Source organism: Trachypithecus francoisi, unplaced genomic scaffold, assembly GCF_009764315.1.
Source record: "Trachypithecus francoisi isolate TF-2019V2 unplaced genomic scaffold, Tfra_2.0 Lachesis_group1, whole genome shotgun sequence".
In the NCBI taxonomy this organism is placed as follows: domain Eukaryota; kingdom Metazoa; phylum Chordata; class Mammalia; order Primates; family Cercopithecidae; genus Trachypithecus; species Trachypithecus francoisi.
In genome coordinates this window covers 55,501,955-55,521,355 of record NW_022681454.1, presented here as the reverse complement: position 1 = coordinate 55,521,355, position 19,401 = coordinate 55,501,955, and the positions used below count along the sequence as shown (strand labels likewise).

The window sequence follows — 19,401 nt, the reverse complement described above, 5'->3', positions numbered from 1 at the left end:
GGCCAGGTAGTGGTTCACACCTGTAATCCCAGCACTTTGGGAGGCCGAGGCGGGTGGATCACCTGAGGTCAGGAGTTCAAGACCAGCCTGGCCAATATGGTGAAATCCCGTCTCTACTAAAAATACAAAAATTAGCTGGGCACGGCAGCATGCTCCTGTCATTCCAGCTACTCGGGGGGCTGAGACAGAATCGCTTGAACCCAGGAGATGGAGGTTGCAGTAAGCTGAGATCATGCCATTGCACTCCAGCCTGGGCAACAAAGTGAGACCCTATCTCAAAAAAAAAAAAAAAAAGAAAACAAAGTGACAGTCTAGAAAGTAAGTATTGATTAGTAACTGTCATGGCTCTCTCCAAGAAATACTAAAATAACAAATCACAGTTTTCTGATGGCAGTACATACTGAAGTCCCCTGTAAAAAAGTGACTCTCAACCAGATGTGATTTTGCCCCTCAGGAGACATTTGGCAATGTTTAGAGATGATTTTGGTTAACACAATTTCAGTGGGTTGGCAGGGGTGCTACTGGAATCTAGTAGACAGAGGTCACAGATGCTGCTAAACACCTACAGTACTCAGGACAGCCCCCACAACAAGAAATATTTTGCCCCAAATGCCAAAGGTGCTCAGGTTAAGAATCCCTGCACAAATATGACCTAAGCATGAGTCCTGAGTACAGCATCTGTTGAAAAAAGCATTTAGAAAATCAAGTACCATGCAAAGAAATCATTATGTCAGAGAGAAACGAAAAAGCCAGAGGTTATGAGTTGAATTTATTCCCAAATTCTTGGTAAAAGGTGATGATATTCTAGCCATCAAAATTGTCTCTAGATACTGAGAAGCAGACAGCTAATCCACCAAGGGCTGAACATCCCAGTAATTTCCAAATGAAGACAAATAATAGGATATAACTATCATTCAATGAGCACCAATCATGTGACAAACACTATCCATAGTGTTTTATGCTTAATCACAACAACTTTTAAGTTGGAGGTGTTTTAATTATCTTTATTTTAGAGTGGCATGGGGGCATTCTGAAATTTGCCTTTGGTCACATGGTTAGTGGGTGGCACAGTGGGATTTAACCCAGGCAGTCTGGCTCTACAGTCCCAGCAGCAGAGACTACATCATGCTGCCCCCGTCTCGTATGATGGACTTGGAAAACTCTGAGGACAGAGCAGGAGAACAGAAAAGAACTTGACAGGAATTCTGGGCATTTGCCTGAGTACTTAGCAGCAGCCACTGATTTCTGAGTGTTGGGTACGAGAGCTGAGAAAGACATGGCCAACACGATTACTATAGAAACTGCTCAAGATTAGAAGACAGATAAGCTTTCTATAGGGTAAGAGTGTACAGATATATGCGTTATAAATTTTACTAATATGTCTCCCATGAAACTTAAAAATTGTAAAACAATTTTTGTGAATTCTATATAGCCGGCCGGGAGCAGTGGCTCACACCTGTAATCCCAGCACTGTGGAAAGCTGAGGCAGGTAGATCAACTGAGGTCGTCAGGAGTTCGAGACCAGCCTGGCTAACACAGTAAAACCCCGTCTCTACTACAAATACAAAAAATTAGCCAGGCATGGTGGCTGGCACCTGTAATCCCAGTTACTCAGGAAGGTGAGGCAGGAGAATCACTTGAATCCGGGAGGCAGAGGTTGCAGTGAGCTGAGATCGTGCCACTGCACTCAAGCCTGGCAACAGTGAGACTCCGTCTCAAAAACAAAAACAACAACAAAAAAAAAGATTTTAGAAATAGAAGGAAAGAGAGATTATAGTCTGGTAGTTCTCAACTTTGGTTAGCCTTTATGGAAGAATCAATACCAAGTCCACACAAACTCTTCCATAAAGTTGAGGCAAACATTACCCTAATACCAAATGAGACAATCAGAGTGCAAGAAAACTATGGACTTCATGAACATAAACGCAAATAAAGGGTTTTTTTTTTTTTTGAAGTTTAGCAAATCAAATCCAGCAATATAAAAAAAAGAGTGAATCATTATTATACCAAGTGGTGATTACCCCAGTAATGCAAGCAAGGTTGATTTAATGTTCAAAATAGTAATAACCACCTATTAAGAGACTTAAAAGAATACACATGATCATCTCAATAGATGCATAAAAAGCATCTGAAAAATCCAACAGCCATTCCTATTTAAAAATAAAAACCTTCATTTAAAAAATAAAAGGAAATTTACTTAGCCTGGTAAATGGCATCAATGAAAAATCTATAGCTAACATGAATGGTGAAATTCTGAATGCTTTTCTCCTAAGATCAGAAACAGGGCAAGGATGTTAGCTCTCACTTTTATTCACATTTACACCAGAAGTTCTAGCACATGCAATCAAGCAAGAGAGAAAATATAAAGGTCATGGAGACTGGAAGAAAGAATTAAACTCATCTTTATTCACAAACAATAAATTATATATATGTAAAAAATCCTATGGAATCTATAAAAACATCACCAGAACTAATGAATAAGTTTAACAGGTGGCAGAATATAAGATGAATATGCCCCCTGCAAAAAAATCAAGTGTATTTATTTCTACATACAGTTAACAAGCAAAAGTAAAAAAGACAGAGTTTCCCTCTTGTTGCCCAAGCTGGAGTGCAATGGCACCATCTCAGCTCACTGCAATCTCCGCCTCCCGGGTTCAAGCGATTCTCCTGCCTCAGCCTCATGAGTAGCTGAGATTACAGGCATGCGCCACCACGGCTGGCTAATTTTGTATTTTTAGTAGAGACAAGGTTTCTCCATGTTGGTCAGGCTGGTCTCGAGCTCCCAATCTCAGGTGATCCACCCACCTCAGCCTCCCAAAGTGCTGAGATTACAGGTATGAGCCACCGCACCCGGCCAGTAAAATTTTTTAAAGTATCACTTACAATAACATTAAAAGGGGGGCGGAGCAAGATGGCCGAATAAGGAACAGCTCCAGTCTCCAACTCCCAGCGCGAGCGACACAGAAGACCGGTGATTTCTGCATTTTCAACTGAGGTACTGGGGTCATCTCTCTAGGGAGTGCCGGACAATCGGTGCTGGTCAGCTGCTGCAGCCTGACCAGCGTGAGCTGAAGCAGGGCGAGGCATCGCCTCACCTGGAAGCGCAAGGGGGAAGGAAATCCGTTTTCCTAGCCAGGGGAACTGAGACACATAACACCTGGAAAATCGGGTAACTCCCACCCCAATACTGCGCTTTAAGGAAAACAGGCACACCAGGAGAATATATCCCACACCTGGGCGGGAGGGTCCCACGCCCACGGAGCCTCCCTCATGCTAACACAGCAGTCTGCGGCGATCTATCCGCAAGGCAGCAGCGAGGCTGGGGGAGGGGCGCCCGCCATTGCTGAGGCTTAAGTAGGTAAACAAAGCCGCTGGGAAGCTCGAACTGGGTGGAGCTCACAGCAGCTCAAGGAAACCTGCCTGTCTCTGTAGACTCCACCTCTGGGGACAGCCCACAGCTGAGTCCAATAGGGAAGCAGCGGGGGCCGGTGCAGAGCGAACGACTCTGTCTGACAGCTTGGGGAGAGCCGTGGATCTCCCAACGCGGAGGTTGAGATCGAGAACGGACAGACTGCCTGCTCAGGTGGGTCCCTGACCCCTGAGTAGCCTAGCTGGGAGACATCCCCCACTAGGGGCAGTCTGACCCCACACCTCACAGGGTGGAGTCATCCCTGAGAGGAAACTTCCAAAGGAAGAATCAGACAGGTACACTCGCTGTTCAGCAATATTCTATCTTCGGCAACCTCTGCTGCTGATACCCAGGCAAACAGGGTCTGGAGTGGACCTCAAGCAATCTCCAACAGACCAACAGACAGTCCTTCTGACTGTCAGACGGAAAACTATCAAACAGGAAGGACACCTATACCAAAACCCCATCAGTACGTCACCATCATCAAAGACCAGAGACAGATAAAACCACAAAGATGGGGAAGAAGCAGGGCAGAAAAGCTGGAAATTCAAAAAATAAGAGCGCATCTCCCCTGCAAAGGAGCGCAGCCATCGCCAGCAACGGATCAAAGCTGGTCAGAGAATGACTTTGACGAGATGAGAGAAGAAGGCTTCCAGTCCATCAAACTTCTCAGAGCTAAAGGAGGAATTACGTACCCAGCGCAAAGAAACTAAAAATCTTGAAAAAAGAGTGGAAGAATTGACAGCTAGAATAATTAATGCAGAGAAGATCATAAACGAAATGACAGAGATGAAAACCATGACACGAGAAATACGTGACAAATGCACAAGCTTCAGTAACCGACTCGATCAACTGGAAGAAAGAGTATCAGCGATTGAGGATCAAATGAATGAAATGAAGCGAGAAGAGAAACCAAAAGAAAAAAGAAGAAAAAGAAATGAACAAAGCCTGCAAGAAGTATGGGATTATGTAAAAAGACCAAATCTACGTCTGATTGGGGTGCCTGAAAGTGAGGGGGAAAATGGAACCAAGTTGGAAAACACTCTTCAGGATATCATCCAGGAGAACTTCCCCAACCTAGTAGGGCAGGCCAACATTCAAATTCAGGAAATACAGAGAACGCCACAAAGATACTCCTCCAGAAGAGCAACTCCAAGACACATAATTGCCAGATTCACCAAAGTTGAAATGAAGGAAAAAATCTTAAGGGCAGCCAGAGAGAAAGGTCGGGTTACCCACAAAGGGAAGCCCATCAGACTAACAGCAGATCTCTCGGCAGAAACTCTACAAGCCAGAAGAGAGTGGGGGCCAATATTCAACGTTCTTAAAGAAAAGAATTTTAAACCCAGAATTTCATATCCAGCCAAACTAAGTTTCATCAGTGAAGGAGAAATAAAATCCTTTACAGATAAGCAAATGCTTAGAGATTTTGTCACCACCAGGCCTGCCTTACAAGAGACCCTGAAGGAAGCCCTAAACATGGAAAGGAACAACTGGTACCAGCCATTGCAAAAACATGCCAAAATGTAAAGACCATCGAGGCTAGGAAGAAACTGCATCAACTAATGAGCAAAATAACCAGTTAATATCATAATGACAGGATCAAGTTCACACATAACAATATTAACCTTAAATGTCAATGGACTAAATGCTCCAATTAAAAGACACAGACTGGCAAACTGGATCAAGAGTCAAGACCCATCAGTCTGCTGTATTCAGGAGACCCATCTCACATGCAGAGACATACATAGGCTCAAAATAAAGGGATGGAGGAAGATCTACCAAGCAAATGGAGAACAAAAAAAAGCAGGGGTTGCAATCCTAGTCTCTGATAAAACAGACTTTAAACCATCAAAGATCAAAAGAGACAAAGAAGGCCATTACATAATGGTAAAGGGATCAATTCAACAGGAAGAGCTAACTCTCCTAAATATATATGCACCCAATACAGGAGCACCCAGATTCATAAAGCAAGTCCTTAGAGACTACAAAGAGACTTAGACTCCCATACAATAATAATGGGAGACTTCAACACTCCACTGTCAACATTAGACAGATCAACGAGACAGAAAGTTAACAAGGATATCCAGGAATTGAACTCATCTCTGCACCAAGCGGACCTAATAGACATCTATAGAACTCTCCACCCCAAATCAACAGAATATACATTCTTCTCAGCACCACATCGCACTTATTCCAAAATTGACCACATAATTGGAAGTAAAGCACTCCTCAGCAAATGTACAAGAACAGAATTATAACAAACTGTCTCTCAGACCACAGTGCAATCAAACTAGAACTCAGGACTAAGAAACTCAATCAAAACCGCTCAACTACATGGAAACTGAACAACCTGCTCCTGAATGACTACTGGGTACATATAACGAAATGAAATGCAGAAATAAAGATGTTCTTTGAAACCAATGAGAACAAAGATACAACATACCAGAATCTCTGGGACACATTTAAAGCAGTGTGTAGAGGGAAATTTATAGCACTAAATGCCCACAAGAGAAAGCAGGAAAGATCTAAAATTGACACTCTAACATCACAATTAAAAGAACTAGAGAGGCAAGAGCAAACACATTCAAAAGCTAGCAGAAGGCAAGAAATAACTAAGATCAGAGCAGAACTGAAGGAGATAGAGACACAAAAAACCCTCCAAAAAATCAATGAATCCAGGAGTGGTTTTTTGAAAAGATCAACAAAATTGACAGACCGCTAGCAAGACTAATAAAGAAGAAAAGAGAGAGGAATCAAATAGACGCAATAAAAAATGATAAAGGGGATATCACCACCGACCCCACAGAAATACAAACAACCATCAGAGAATACTATAAATGCCTCTACGCAAATCAACTAGAAAATCTAGAAGAAATGGATAATTTCCTGGACACTTACACTCTCCCAAGACTGAACCAGGAAGAAGTTGAATCCCTGAATAGACCAATAGCAGGCTCTGAAATTGAGGCAACAATTAATAGCCTACCCACCAAAAAAAGTCCAGGACCAGATGGATTCACAGCTGAATTCTACCAGAGGTACAAGGAGGAGCTGGTACCATTCCTTCTGAAACTATTCCAATCAATAGAAAAAGAGGGAATCCTCCCTAACTCATTTTATGAGGCCAACATCATCCTGATACCAAAGCCTGGCAGAGACACAAAAAAAAGAGAATTTTAGACCAATATCCCTGATGAACATCGATGCAAAAATTCTCAATAAAATACTGGCAAACCGGATTCAGCAGCACATCAAAAAGCTTATCCACCATGATCAAGTGGGCTTCATCCCTGGGATGCAAGGCTGGTTCAACATTCGCAAATCAATAAACGTAATCCAGCATATAAACAGAACCAAAGACAAGAACCACATGATTATCTCAATAGATGCAGAAAAGGCTTTTGACAAAATTCAACAGCCCTTTATGCTAAAAACGCTCAATAAATTCGGTATTGATGGAACGTACCTCAAAATAATAAGAGCTATTTATGACAAACCCACAGCTAATATCATACTGAATGGGCAAAAACTGGAAAAATTCCCTTTGAAAACTGGCACAAGACAGGGATGCCCTCTCTCACCACTCCTATTCAACATAGTGTTGGAAGTTCTGGCTAGGGCAATCAGGCAAGAGAAAGAAATCAAGGGTATCCAGTTAGGAAAAGAAGAAGTCAAATTGTCCCTGTTTGCAGATGACATGATTGTATATTAGAAAAACCCATTGTCTCAGCCCAAAATCTCCTTAAGCTGATAAGCAACTTCAGCAAAGTCTCAGGATACAAAATTAATGTGCAAAAATCCAAGCATTCTTATACATCAGTAACAGACAAGCAGAGAGCCAAATCAGGAATGAACTTCCATTCACAATTGCTTCAAAGAGAATAAAATACCTAGGAATCCAGCTTACAAGGGATGTAAAGGACCTCTTCAAGGAGAACTACAAACCACTGCTCAGTGAAATAAAAGAGGACACAAACAAATGGAAGAACATACCATGCTCATGGATAGGAAGAATCAATATCGTGAAAATGGCCATACTGCCCAAGGTATTTATAGATTCAATGCCATCCCCATCAAGCTACCAATGACTTTCTTCACAGAATTGGAAAAAACGGCTTTAAAGTTCATATGGAACCAAAAAAGAGCCCGCATTGCCAAGACAATCCTAAGTCAAAAGGACAAAGCTGGAGGCGTCACGCTACCTGACTTCAAACTATACTACAAGGCTACAGTAACCAAAACAGCATGGTACTGGTACCACAACAGAGAATAGACCAATGGAACAGAACAGAGTCCTCAGAAATAATACCACACATCTACAGCCATCTGATCTTTGACAAACCTGAGAGAAACAAGAAATGGGGAAAGGATTCCCTATTTAATAAATGGTGCTGGGAAAATTGGCTAGCCATAAGTAGAAAGCTGAAACTGGATCCTTTCCTTACCCCTTATACGAAAATTAATTCAAGATGGATTAGAGACTTAAATGTTAGACCTAATACCATAAAAACCCTAGAAGAAAATCTAGGTAGTACCATTCAGGACATAGGCATGGGCAAGGACTTCATGTCTAAAACACCAAAAGCAACGGCAGCAAAAGCAAAAATTGACACATGGGATCTAATTAAACTAAAGAGCTTTTGCACAGCTAAAGAAACTACCATCAGAGTGAACAGGCAACCTACAGAATGGGAGAAAATTTTTGCAACCTACTCATCTGACAAAGGGCTAATATCCAGAATCTACAAAGAACTCAAACAAATATACAAGAAAAAAACAAACAACCCCATCAAAAAGTGGGGAAAGGATATGAACAGACATTTCTCAAAAGAAGACATCCATACAGCCAACAGACACATGAAAAAATGCTCGTCATCACTCGCCATCAGAGAAATGCAAATCAAAACCACAATGAGATACCATCTCACACCAGTTAGAATGGCAATCATTAAGAAGTCAGGAAACAATAGTGTTGGAGAGGATGTGGAGAAATAGGAACACTTTTACACTGTTGGTGGGATTGTAAACTAGTTCAACCATTATGAAAAACAGTATGGCGATTCCTCAAGGATCTAGAACTAGATGTACCATATGACCCAGCCATCCCACTACTGGGTATATACCCAAAGGATTATAAATTACTCTACTACAAAGACACATGCACACGTATGTTATTGCGGCACTATTCACAATAGCAAAGACTTGGAATCAACCCAAATGTCCATCTGTGACAGACTGGATTAAGAAAATGTGGCACATATACACCATGGAATACTATGCAGCCATCAAAAAGGATGAGTTTGCGTCCTTTGTAGGGACATGGATGCAGCTGGAAACCATCATTCTTAGCAAACTATCACAAGAAGAGAAACCAAACACCGCATGTTCTCACTCATAGGTGGGAACTGAACAATGAGATCACTTGGACTCGGGAAGGGGAACATCACACACTGGGGCCTATCAGGGGGAGGGGGGAGGAGGGAGGGATTGCATTGGGGAGTTATACATGATATAAACGTTATGCACATGTACCCTAGAACTTAAAGTATAATAAAAAAAAAAAACATTAAAAAAATAGAGATTAATATAAAAAACAGATGTGCAAACAAACCAGTTGACACGGTTTGACTCTGTGTCCACACCCAAATCTCATGTCCAGTTGTGGTTCCTAGTGTTGGAGGAGGGGCCTGGTGGGAGGTGACTGAACCACGGGGACAGACTTCTCCCTTGCTGTTCTCATGACAAAGTTCTTAAGAGAGCTGGTTATTTGAAAAGTGTGTGGCACTTCCCCCTTCACTCCTGTTCTCTCTCTCTCTTTCTCTCTCTCTCTCTCTCCTGCTGGCCTTGTAAGGACGTGCCTTGCTTCCCCTTCACCTTCCACCATGATTGTAAGTCTTCTCAGGCCTCCCCAGAAGCAGAAGTACAGGGCCCACAGAACCATCAGCTGATTAAGCCTCTTTTCTTTATAAATTACCCAGTCTCAGGTATGTTTTTATAGCAGTGTGAGAATGGACTAATACACCAGTACACTGGAAACTATAACACATTACTGAGAAAAATTAAAGAACTAAATAAATGAAGACATACATTATATTCATGGGTCAGAAGAATCAGTATTAAGATGTTATTCTCACCAAACTGATCTACAAATTTAACACAATCCCAGTGAAATACCTAAGGTGGGTTTTTTTAAATTCATTGAAAGTGATCTTTTTTCTTTTCTTTTATCTTTAATAATTTCAGCTTTTATTTTAGATTCAGGGAGTACACATGCAGGCTTGTTACATGGGTATATTGCGTGATGCTGGGATTTAGGGTCACCCAGGTAGTAACTAAATTACCTAATAGGTAGTTTTTCAGCCCTGCTCCCCCCATGATGTATTTTTTTATAGAAATTAACATGCTAATTCTAAAATATATATGGAAATACAAAGGGCCTAGAAAAGCTAACAATGAAACAACTTTGAAAAAGAAAAATAAAATTGGAGGATTACACTGTTGATATGATCTGGCCCTGGGTCCCCATTCAAATCTCATCTCAAATTGGAATCTCCATGTGTTGGGGGAGGTGCTTGGTTGGAAGTGACTGAATCATGGGAGAGGACTTCTCCCTTGCTTTTTCTTGTCATAGTGAGTTCTCAGGAGAGATGGTTGTCTGAGGGGGATGTGTGGCACTTCCCCTTCACTCTCTCTCCTCACTGCTCTGCCATGCTAAGACATGCTTGCTTCCCCTTCACCTTCTGCCATGATTTTAGGTTTCCTGAGGCCTCCCAGTCATGCTTCTTGCCTGCGAACCAGGAGTCAATTAAACCTCTTTTCTTCATAAATTATCCAGTTTCAGCTATTTCTTTATAGCAGTGTGAGAACAGACTAACACAACTATGTAATTTCAAGAGTTATTACAAAGCTTCAGTAATCATGGCAATAAGGTACTGACAAAGATAAACATCAAGAGAACAGAGTCTAGAAGCAAACACAAACATATATGGTCAATTAATTTTCAACAAAACTGCCAAGGACACAGGTGTGGTGGCTCATGCCTGTAATCCCACCACTTTGGGGGTGCCGAGGAAGGCAGATTGCCTGAGCTCAGGGGTTCGAGACCAGCCTGGATAACATGGCAAAACCCCATATCTAACAGAGAAATACAAAAGATTAGCTGGGCATGGTGGTATCCCTGTGGTCCTAACTACTTGGGAGGCTGGGGAGAGAGGATCACTTAAGCCTGGGAAGTCCAGGCTGCAATAAGCCATGATGGTGCCGCTGCACTGAGCCGTGATGGTGCCACTGCACTCCAGCCTGACAGAGGAAGTCCTTATTTAAAAAAAAAAAAAAAAAAAACCTGCCACGGATATTCAGTGGGGAGGATAATCTTTAACTAATAGTGCTAGAGCAATTAGATTATCATATTTTAAACAAATGAACCTCAAACTTTACCTCATACTATATAAAAAAAAAAAAAACAAAACACAGTAGCCCCCCCATTCCCATCCCTTATCTACAGTTTCACTGCAGTTTGCAACCTGTAGCCAACTGCGTCAGAAGATATTAAATGGAAAATTCCAGAAATAAACAATTCACAAGTTTTAAATTGTGTGCCAGTCTGCGTAGTGTGATGAAATCTCATGCTGTCTCATTCAGTCCTGCTTGGACATGATTCATCCCTTTATCCAGCATATTCACACTGTTCAGTATACCTGCCCATTAGTCAATCAGTATCTGTCTCAGTTATCAGACTGCCACAGTGTGTTTAAGAAACCCTTATTTTACTTAATAATGGCCCCAAAGCATGAGTAGTGATGCTGGAAATTCAGATATGCCAAAGAGAAACCATAAGGGGCTTCCTTTTTAAATGAAAAGGTGAAAATTTTCAATTTAATAAGAGAAGAAAAAAATCGTATAGTGAGGCTGCCAAGATCTATGGTAAGAATTAATCTTCTACCCATAACATTGTGAAGAAGGAAACAGAAATTCATGTGGTAACTGCAGTTTTAGGCATCCACTGAGGGTCTTGGAATATATATCCCCCACAAATAAGGGTGGGACTACTCTATGCTCAACATGGATCACAGAGCCAAAATTATAAAATATCTAGAAGAAAACATAGAAGAAAACCTTGCGGACTATGACTTTGGCAAGGATTTCTTCAACACCAAAATAAAAGCATGATCCATAAAACAAAAAAATGGTAAGTTAGACTTCATCAAAATCAAGAACTTTTGCTCTTTGAAAAACATTATTAAGAAAATAGGCTAGGCATAGTGGTTCCTGTCTGTAATCCCAACACTTTGGGAGGCCAAGGAAGGAGGAGCACTGGAGACCAGGAGTTCAAGACCAGCCTGGGCAAATACAGCCAGACCCCATCTTCACAAAACTAATACAAAATCAGCCAGGTGCCTATAGTCCTAGCTACTCAGGAGGCTGAGGCAGGAGGACTGCTTGAGCCCAGAGGCTGCAGTGAGCTATGATCATGCCATTGCACTCCAGCCTTGGCAACAGATTGAAATCTTGTCTCTAAAATATATAAACAATTTTTTTAAAAAAAGAAAATAACCCACACGCTGGGAAAAAATATTTACAAATCAGGTATATGATAAAGAATGTATGTCCAACATAAAGAACTATCAAAATTCAGCAATAAAAAAATTTCTAATGGGCAAAGCATTTTAATAGACACTTCAAAGAAGATATATTGATGGTCAAAAAAAAGTACGTTAAGATGCTTTAGTCATTAGAGAAGTGAAACAATGAGATTCTACTCTATACTTTGGCCTATTAGAATGGCTACATTTTTTAAAAACCGAGCAAGAAAACAACCGGAACTTTCAAACACTACAGATGAGAATGCAAAATGCTACAACTTTGGGGAAAAGTTTGAAGGTCTCTTAAAAAGGTAAACAGGCCAGGCGCAGTGGCTCATACGTATAATCCCACCACTTTGGGAGGCGGAGGTGGGAGGACTGCTTGAGTCAGGAGTTCAGCATGAGCCTGGGCAACATAGTAAGACCCCATTTCAATTAAAAAAAAAAAAAAAAAAAGCCAGGCATGGTGGTGTGCACCTGTGATTCCAGCTACTAAGGCAGCCAAGGTAGAAGGATTGCTTGAGCCTGGGAGGTCAAGGCTACAATGTGCCATGATCACACAACTGCACTGCAGCCTGAGTGAAGGAGCAAGACCCTATCTCAAAAAAAGAAAAAAGTTAAATATGCAGCTACCATATGATCCAGGCATTCCACTCCTGGGTATTCATCCAAGAAAAATGAAAACATTTGTTCACCCAAAGATTCAACTGAACTCAAATGTTCTTATAGCTTTACTTATAATAGCCCCAAACTGGAAATTGTTAAACAGGCCAAGCACAGTGGCTCATGACTGTAATCCCAGCACTTTGGGAGGACAAGGTGAGAGGACTGTTTCAGGCCAGTAGTTCAAGACCAGCATGGGCAACACATCAAGTTCCTGTCTCTACAAAAAAACAAAGTTTGCTGGGCACGGTGGCATGCACCTGTAGTCCTAGCTACTCAGGAAGATCACTTGAGCCCAGGAGGTTGAGGCTGCAGTGAACCATGCTCATGCCACTGCACTCCAGCCTAAGCTAGTATAAACAAGGTCAAAAGTAATATGTTCAGGACGGGTGTGTTAGCTCACGCCTGTAATCCCAGCACTTTCGGAGACCAAGGCAGGTGGATCACCTGAGGTCAAGAGTTCACGACCAGCCTTGCCAACATGGTGAAACTCCGTCTCTACTAAAAACACAGAAATTAGCTGGGCATGGTGGTGGACACCTGTAATCCCAGTTATTCAGAAGGTGAGACAGGACAGGAGAGTTGCCTGAACTCAGGAGGCGGAGATTGCAGTGAGCTGAGATCGTGCCATTGCACTGCAGCCTGGGTGAGGGGAGTGAAACTCCGTATTAAAAAAAAAAAAAAAAAAAAAAGGAACACATTCAGACCCAAACTAAGATGTTGCAAGGGTACCTGTAAAAGGATCACATATCACCTATTTTAAACCAAGTGTATGAGAGATCTTTCATTCCAAGTAACAAATCCCCTAGAAAAAGTAGATTTAGTCAATGTTTTAATGTGAAAAAAACTTAAGTAACATTCTAACACTTTATATAAAATCCTTCATCTTTTTCCGTTTCCTGCCTTCCAATTTCGGGCTCTGCCTCTCTGGTGGTATACGGCAAATCCAAGAATTGAGTATTTTTTCACAAATGTAATATCTGTTTGTTTATATAAACAATCACCTGTATATAAACTAAGAATGTTGTACTCCATCAAAAAAAAAAAAACTAATTCTAGAAATTGGTTTTAATTACTAGAAAACTGAACTTGATAGTATCAAAAACTGAACTAATGAATCCTTTTCATAAAGCTAATTACTTTAGCTTTTCTATTTCTTCAGGAAAATATTTTAAATTAAGTCTTGTACAAAGGCAGGTGTTATGGCTCACACCTATAATCCCAGCACTTTGGGAGACCAAGGTGGGAGGACTGCTTGAGCCCAAGCGTTCAAGGCCAGCCTGGGCAACACAGTGAGACCCTATCTCTACCCAAAAAATTTTTTTTGTTTTTAAAGTAGCCAGGCACAGTAGCATGTAACTGTGAGTGAGCACTAGTTTCTTGGGAGGCTTAGGTAGGAGGATTACTTGAGCCCAGGAGGTCAATGAGCTTATAATCATGCCACTGCACTCCAGCTTGAGCAACAAGGCAAGACCCTGTCTCTTTAAAAAAAAAAAAAAAAGTCTTGTACACGAAGTTTTGAACAATATGAAAGTCTGAGAATAGATGTAACAGCCATCCCATACTTTTGATCTGAACCAAATTATACAATATTTTAATGTTCAGATAAACATAAAAGATGCATAAAGAGATGTTAAAACTAGTATGACTATTCTGAGAACCAGGGTTTAGAAAGTGTATAAGCCATATCTAAAATCTACAAGTCTCCATTAAAAACAGTAGAGTAAAACAGAAAAATCTTAGTAACCCAACTGTCTGAGATAAAACTTGATAAAGTATAAAGAAAAGCTCCATCCAGGAAAGGGTTCCAAGGTACCAACATCTTAATTACAGAAGGATTTAAAAGAAAGGTAAGGCCAATGCTGACTCACATTGATCCAAAACAACTAGCATTAAACAAAGTTAGCTCTTTAGCTAACCCTTAACTTTTTGGCATAAATAAAATGCCTACAAAAGTATCCACTCTGCCCATACAAATGACTGCCAAGAAGGTGGTGCTTTGTATTGAGCGAAAAGGTTAGAAGGGAAGGGGTGTCAACTTTAAAATAGCTCCGAAAATAGTTGATTAGAAGGATAAAGAACAAGAGAACTTACAATGGCTTTGAGTCAAGCTTGGTTCCAGGAAAAGGATACTCTGACCCTATGTGAAAGCAAAAACCAGCCACTGAAAAATGTAGACACCCAGATTTTGCCAGCAGAAGGAAGAGTACTGTTCATTTCCCATGAAGGTAGCAGAACCTTTAACTTCAATTCCTAGGTTTTCTTGGCAAATAGATACTCTGCAAAAGCAACAAAGCAAACTAAATATAATGCTCTTTACAATTTCAATCCTGCACTCAAAATGCGAGCTTCACAAACTCATCAAAGGTCACAGAGGAGCTAATTTCCTGTTTTGTTACTTAAAACTCATTACCTTCCTCCTGAGCTAACCAATATGGAATAATTTCCTTCTTCTTGTTTTGAAGCTGACAAAATAATGACAGTACACATACAACATACTAAAAAAATTTTTTAGATAGTTACTAAGAGTCAAGAATAGAATTTGATATCATTTTCTGAAACAAAATTGCAGAGAATCCACGTCTAGTATTACTCCACTTGAGGAGGATTGATTTATTTTTCTTAACAAATCTTAAAACCTTTATTTTGAAGTTATTTTATCAGAAGACAAAAGGGGGGGAATGTAACATTTTATAAATATTTATCAAAAACCCAGGATAAGTCATGCACCTTGCACGTGCCTGTAGTCCTGGCTACTCAGAGGCTTAGGCAGGAGGATTCCTTGAAGTCAGGAGCCCAAGGCTATAGTGAACTATGGTTGCATCTGCGAATAGCCACTGTATTCCAGCCTGGGCAATATAGCAAAAACTATGTCCCCCTACCCTAAAATCCTTATAGTTCAGGAAACAAGATAAGAAAAATGTAAACAATGACTACCATATTATAAACATTTTTTCCCATTTCTTTCTAAAATGTATTTAAACTTGCTTTCCACAAAAGAAATATAACACTGTTTACACATAATTTCAATTTAGTGAAGCATATGTGTAAATTCCATTAAAGTCCGTTATAAAGCTACTAAGAAGATTCCAATGGAGCAGTAGTTCTAAAACAGATGATTGTGAGGTGTGTTACAAATATAGTAATTTGTAACTATTAATAGCAAAAATTACCTAAATTTATGTACAACTTATACATACAATATAAATATACTGTATGTCAGCATTAATTCTCTATCCTCTTACCAGTATTCCAACAAGAAGAAAAGAGTAGAGTTACAACTATTTCTCCCAAATATTACAAATCATGATGGATACATGTTGCATATGCACATATCCTTTATGTTATATAGGTTTTAGTCTTCTTCGTATTAAAATATGCCTCTTATGCTACTAAAATATGTTTTCATTAAACATAAATGACTTCCTAATTACTAAATGAATTTTCAATCTCCTTTTCAACCAGCACTCATCCCACATGGCTTCTCTGGCTTCGAAAACTAAGGACATTATTTCTTGAAACTTTCCCCTCCCTTATCTTCTGGACCAGATTTTAACTAGACTGATAGAAGACAGAGTTTACGGATGAGAGAGAAAAGAAAAAATGCACTGAACACCCTGTATGTGCCCAGATGGGATGCTAGAGAATTTGAATTACTGCATTTAACTTCACCAAAAGTATAGACCCTAACTATCAACTATCATTTTACAGATGAGGAAGCTGAGATACAGAGAAGTTGTGCAGACATCTAACATCTCACAGCTAGTAAGTGGCTACACAGGAATTTTAACATAGTTAAGACCAAATACAAAACCCAAGCTTCTACAAAATCACGCCAAATGTCAGATATTCCCAGAAGAAAATGTGGAGAAAATATTTTATAATCTTTGGGTGCAGAAAACTTATTCTAAGCAAGGCAAAGGCCTTTTATAAGGAATGATAAACAGTATTTTAAAACTTTAACGTCTATAAGGCAAAGAGCAAAGTCATAAACAAAATCAAAACATAAACAAGAAACTGGAACAAAGTCTCTGCAATATTGATAATGAGCAATAAGCTAATGTTTCTAAAATGTAAATAGCTATTAACAAAACAATAAGAAAAAAATACAGATACCCAATAGAAAAATTCAGGGTAAAGGTCATGATCAGGCAAATCACAAAAGAATGCATGGCCAAAAAAAAATTACCTCCACTACAATTAACACATTCCAAAATTTAAAATATGTATGACTTTTTGTTATCAAAATGACAAAAATTAATAATGTGAGTATGAGGTTGGGAAAATAAGCATACATTACACAACTGTTGGGAGTAAAATTTTATAAAACATTTCTAAAGGGTGATAATCTGACAAGATGTATCAAATCTTAAATGTGTAATTACTTTGATCCAGCAATTTCTTTCCTAAAAATTTGCACTTTAAAAAAGTGTGCAAAGGTGTTTATACAAGTTTTTTCACTGCATTAGTATTGATAACCCTCAAAAATAAAGAAATAAATTGTCAATCAACAGGGGATTGAATGGTAGGACATCAATAAGATGAATTACAATGAAGCCATTAAAAAGCATGAGGTAGGCCAGGTGCGGTTGCTCATGCCTATAATCTCATCACTTTGGGAGCCTGAGGCAGGCGGATCACCTGAGGTTGGGAGTTCAAGACCAGCCTGACCAACATGGAGAAATCCCATCTCCACTAAAAATACAAAATTAGCCGGGAGTGGTGGCACATGCCTGTAATCCCAGCTGCTCAGGAGGCTGAGGCAGGAGACACGCTTGAATCCAGGAGGCCAGGCTGCAGTGAGCCAAGATAGCGCCATTGCACTCTAGCCTGTCAACAAGAGCGAAACTCTGTCTCAAAAAAAAAAAAAAAAAAAAAAAGCACGAGGTGTGGAAATGTAAAATGGCACTGCTACTTTGGAAAACACAGAAATACATATGACCCAGCAATTCCACTTCTAGGTATACACCCAAGAGAAATGAAAACATACATCTTCAGAAAACCATATACATGAATTATTTATAATAACCATGTATAATAATATATTGCTCACTCATAAAAAGGAATGAAATATTGGCCAGGCACAGTGGCTCATGCCTGTAATCCCAGCACTTTGGCTAGCACTTAATGAGGCTGAGGTAGGCAGATCACCTGAAGTCAGGAATTTGAGACCAGCCTGGCCAATATGGTGAAACCCAGTCTCTACTAAAAATACAAAAAATTAGCCAGGCACGGTGGCGGGCTCCTGTAATCCCAACTACTCGGGAGGCTGAGGCAGGAGAATTGCTTGACCTGGGAGGCGGAGGTTGTGGTGAACCGATACCACGCGCCACTGTACTACAGCCTGGGTGATGCAGCAAGATCCCATCTCAAAAAAAAAAAAAAAAAAAAAAAAAGGAATGAATACTGTTATATGCTACAACATGAATTAATTTTGAAAATATTATGCTAAGTGAAAAAAGCAGACACGGTCACATATTATATGATTCTACTTATATTAAATGCCTAGAAGAAGCAAATCCATAGAGACAGAAAGTAGAGTAGAAATTGTCAATGGATGGGGGAACTGGAACTAACTGATATTAAATATGAGGTTTCTTTTGTGGGTGATGGAAACGATCTGGAATTTGCCAGTAGCGGTGGTTCGCAACACAGTGAATGTACTAAAACCACTGAAATATACACTTCAAAATGGTGAATGTTTGTGTTATATAATACATCTCAATTTTCATCCAATTTTCTAAAGCATGAGGTGTATTTATTAATGAAAAAAGATCATATTTTCAAATAAAAAAGCAAATTAAAAACAGTATATACAATATGAATCTATTTCAGTTATGTTATTGACCAGAAACAGATAACAGTACTACTGCTTAGCCTTGAACAACATGGGTTTGAACTGCACAGGTTCACTCATGTGAGGATTTTTTTTTAACCAAACACAGATGGAAAATATAGCACTCGTGAGATGAGAAACCCATGTAGACAGAGGGCCAATTTTTCATACACATGGCAGGACCTGAGTATGTATGCATGGATTTAGGCATACACAAGGGTCATGGAACCAATCCTCTCTATACCAATAGACTACTGTATATATTATACTACTAACAAGCTTGATCGCCATGAAGCAGGATAACCAGAAAATTATGCGTTTTATTATCATTTGAATTTTTTTTTCAAAGAACACATATTACTTCCCAAAACAGACATGATGCAATAAAAATACTACCATCTGCCAAGAAAAGTACATTACTATGACAAAAATACATAGAAGAGGGTAAAACAGGAGACAATACAAGCAAAGATAATAAATCTGGGTTCCATAAATCTTCAGGAAACTTGTGAATTTATATAGAAAAAAATTACATCGTCATTTTCACTAATCTCTAAAATTTTCATACAAACCTAAATAATCTACCATAATAGTATTAGCAGTACCTGTGATTTCTGTCATTAACAGAAGTACATTTTCACTTCATATTATAGTTGTTACAGAAATCTCAAAATATCTGTATGTACCAGTACTCCAAAATTATGGTAGTTATTAGACTCACTGCAAGATGTTACTTAACAGTATTAATAGAGAAGCATATATATTACTATATCATATTTTGGCATTTCAATATAACAAGTTCCTTTTAAGTCCTATTTACTTTATCTCACTCATTTAAAATTGTTATTCTACAATGGATTCCCTGCCTTCTCCAGACTGAAAAAAGGTCCACAGCAGCAAAGATTAAG

At 39.6% G+C, this 19,401-nt stretch overlaps 1 protein-coding gene across 8 annotated transcripts in view; it reads right to left on the bottom strand.

Annotated features, from left to right (window-relative positions):
• CNOT6L (CCR4-NOT transcription complex subunit 6 like) overlaps window positions 1–19,401 on the bottom strand; it is a 109,896-nt gene that overhangs the window by 76,397 nt on the left and 14,098 nt on the right. Inside the window, exon 1 of one of the 8 annotated variants that reach the window (XM_033214338.1) lies at window positions 14,752–14,962. The exons of the other annotated variants lie outside the window; for them this stretch is intronic. The gene's annotated coding sequence lies outside the window, so the exon portion shown is untranslated. Of the gene's footprint in view, window positions 1–14,751; window positions 14,963–19,401 lie in introns of those variants that run through there. 8 annotated transcript variants of the gene reach the window in all.